The following is a 3734-nucleotide window of genomic DNA, read 5'->3' as shown; positions in this document are numbered from 1 at the left end:
TTGGCCTGGAAATGCTTTTTTACTGTAGGCAGAAATAAGGGTGCTATCGGGACAACTCATCTCCTTGGCAGATCCCTATCGGCAGTTATACATACCCTACTGCAGTGCAGTGAATTGCCTAATATGGCCCTTCTAGCCATACTCCTCCATTTTGTGATGTGTTGTAAATCCTAGGTTTGTTAGGGGTAAGTTGTCTCTTGCGTTGATGAGGTAGGATTAGGGTGGGATCCGTCTGCTGGGGAGTGTGACTCAGGTCGCCACTCTTAGTTTCCTTGAGGGTCTATTTGAATGTTCTGGCAAAGCTTGGTTGCTCTTTTGCTCTGGATCTTGCATCTGATTTGTCAACATCTGTCTCACCCCTGATTCTTGAGACTTGAGACAGCAACCAGTCATCTGACCTGCCAATTTGGGTTTGTCAGCCTCTGCAGGCACTTGTGGAGAATGCTCCAGACCGATGCCTTATCCATGGATTTGGGACTTGCCAACTTCCACCACCACATGAGCCATTTTCTTGACAGTTTGTGAGTTCTGAGACATTACGTAGAAATACAGAACCCTAAGACAGGAGGGAGAGTACTGAGGGGAGGAAGAGGAGTTGATGTTAGAGATGATGGACTGGTACAGCAGTTTGGAAAAGTTGGACATTTGGGACGTCTTTAACATCTGCCTCATAGGGACCAGCCTTGTTTCTTATCCTTCTGAAAGAAATTATTAGAGCATTCGCCACTCCTTACCCTTCCACAGTGCCGTCGCTGGAAGGACAGTATCAACTTCAGATGCCTCCTTCACTTGCAATCTTCCCATGATTACCCATTACTTACAAGATAAATTCCAAGCTCAGCATTTGACATAAGCTTTTTTCATCCAGCCCTTGCCCACTCCTCCAACTTCATCTCCCCCTCTCTGCTCTTCTCCCAAACACTTTAACCTGAGACATCTTCCAGTTACTTGCAGTTCTCTGAACGTGTCAGGCTATTTAAAGCCTCCAGCTTTTATAGATTCTATATCCATTGCCTGAAATGTGCTTCCTTTCCTTGTTCACTGTCAGTTGCATCAGGTCCATTCTGACTCATGCAGATCCCATGTGCATCAGAGTAGAGCAGTGTTCCAAAGCTGTGATCTTCCAGAAGTAGATAACCAGGACTTTCTTCCAAGGCATCGCTGGGTGGGTTCAAACCACCAGCCTTTCTGTTAGTAGCTGAACACTTAACCATTTGCACTGTTCAGGGACTCCCTCATTGTTCACTAGTCACTTTCTATTTCAGGACCAGTTTGTCTCATTCCTTTTGTGCCCCTTTTTGAGCACTTTAAATAATGACTTTTTTTTTTTTTTTTAGCTGAACATTTGCTGAGCACTTAACTCTATGCTGAGGCTTTATACACATTATTATTCATCCTCAAAGCCTGAGTGTCCACAGTTGGCCAATGGAAACATCACAGAGATGAAGTGACAGTGTCAAGTTCACATACCTTGAACACATGTTTGTATGACTCAGAACCCAGTGACACTTCTCTGGATTTCTGTTCTGCTTGCAGAGACTTGTCACATTCTGGGCAGTCTCCCTTCTCAATTGTGAGCTCCTTGAGGGCAAGGCCTGAGCTTAACTCATCTCTCTGTCCCTGGGACATAGCCAGGAACAGAGGAGACATTCAGCACATTGTTAAATGGAGAAGTCATTAGTCATCATTTATATATATACTTTGAATACTGTTTTTCTCATTTATTTGTGGGAATTGTTTCTTGAAACTTAGTTTATAGTCATCCACGTGGGTCTTTTAGTCACCAATCAGACTTCAATCCACAAGTATTGTTCAGTTTCTAGCATGTGACAGCAATGAACTGTAGAGACTATAAAACAGAGAAGAAATGGTGCCTGGCCTCAAACATGGGTTTTCATTTGCGGAGATGACACTTACCCACAAGTGCAGCAATTAGCAAAGCCAATACTCTTGAGTATTTGAATTCGTTGTTGTTCTTAGATGCCATCTAGTGGGCTCCAACTCAACCTTATATGTGACAGAATGAAACGTCCAATCCTGTGTCATCCTCACTATCATTGCTATGTTTGTTACCTTTGAGCCCATCATTGGCAGCCATTATCCAATTGAGTGTCTCCCTCTTTTTCACTGACCTCTCTACTTTCCCAAGCATGATATCCTTCTCTACTGATTGATTCCATAATAAATGCAAATTATTTGGCATGGGATACAAAGCCTTTCATGATCTGACTCGAGACCACTTTTCCAGTTGCATCTGCGTCTCTCCTACAGACACTTTACCGCAGCCACACAGATACGTTTGCCGTTCTCTGAACCCACCCTGCTTGAAATATCTCTGTTCCGTCGTACATGCTGTTCCTTTTGACTAGAATGTATTTCTCTTTCCTATCTGCTTGTGAACCTCTCACTCACCTTTTGGGACACCCTCAGTACAGCTTCCTATAGCCTCTTTTCTTTGGATTTCCATGGCTTTGTGCATATTTCTGTGTTTAACCCAATTGTATACTCTGTTAAGTCCTTTTTTTTTCTCTTACAAATCCAGAGGCTTTATTTTTTTAATATAAAGCAATACTTTTTTAGAAAAAGTAATAAAAAATACAAAATGCTTCACGAATTTGCATGTCATCCTTGCACAGGGACCATGCTAATCTTCTGTGTATCATTCTTATTTTAGTATATGTGCTGCCAGAGCAAGCACTCTGTAGGTCCATTTTGTAAATCTTTTAGCCTCTTAGACTGTGAGCTGAGCTACTCAAGGGCAATGTCCATGTCTCAGTGACAAGAAGATGAATTAACAACAGCATGGAAAATTGATAAATGAAAAGAGGGAGTGATGGTGTTCCAGCATGGTGGTACCAGTCAGGAATCCCACCTAACTGTAAGATTGAGATCTGAATAAAGTGGCTTAAACGTAATAGAGGTTTATTCCCTTACGTAAAGATAATTAGAGGTACGTCGACAGGAACCCAGGCCCTGCCATTCTGCTTTGCCTCCTCTAGGTCAGTTCATGAGTCAAGATGACTGCTAGAACTACAGACTTCTCATACCTTCCAGGCAGGATGAACAGAAAGTGTAGTGGGTAAAGAAAAAGTGTATTTTCCTTAAAGGCAGCCTCCTTTAAGAAGATTTCTCCAGGTTCTACCCAGAAACTTAAATGTTCATCTCTTAGGCCAAATTTAGTCATATGATCACCTCTTTTTAAAGAGATATAAACATATCACAATATAGGCACGTTGTTGTTGTTGTTATTTGCCGTCGAGTCAGACCCGACTCATAGCGACCCCTCCTTCGGTTTCCGAGGCAGTATCACTATGGAAGTAGATTGCCCCATCTTACTTCCGAGGAGTGGCTGGTGGGTTAGAACTGCCAGCCTTCTGGTTAGCAGTCAAATGCCTTAGACACTACGCTACCAGAGCTCCCACTGTGTATTTAATTAAAAATAATATTTAAGAAACAACTTTTAAATTTTTTTTTTTAATTTTAAGAGCTTTTTTTACATTCAAAGCCACACATATGTTTAGTTTCATTCCCCATTTCTCATGTCCAACACTAACCCAGTCTCCTCCCCTCCATACCCTGCAACACTCCCCCTGTGCCCCTCATAATTATGCACTCCTTTTTGTCCTACATTTCCTCAATTTGAATGTTGGTCCTTTGGTGTCCCATGGTTTATTGCTTTAGGGGATGTATTACCATTGAGTGTGTGGGTGCAGCATCCTGGGTTGAGTGGTCTG

General features: G+C 42.3%; 1 non-coding gene across 1 annotated transcript; it reads right to left on the bottom strand.

Annotated features, from left to right (window-relative positions):
• Nucleotides 1-2591: 2591 nt before the first annotated feature.
• Nucleotides 2592-2698, bottom strand: LOC122151000. The gene has a single exon (XR_006163931.1). It is a non-coding gene; the product is annotated as a U6 spliceosomal RNA (small nuclear RNA).
• Nucleotides 2699-3734: the final 1036 nt, after the last annotated feature.

Source organism: Orycteropus afer, unplaced genomic scaffold, assembly GCF_000298275.1.
Source record: "Orycteropus afer afer isolate SDZICR_OR568_19922 unplaced genomic scaffold, OryAfe1.0 scaffold00282, whole genome shotgun sequence".
Taxonomy (NCBI): Eukaryota; Metazoa; Chordata; class Mammalia; order Tubulidentata; family Orycteropodidae; genus Orycteropus; species Orycteropus afer.
This window is presented reverse-complemented; position numbering and strand designations above follow the sequence as displayed.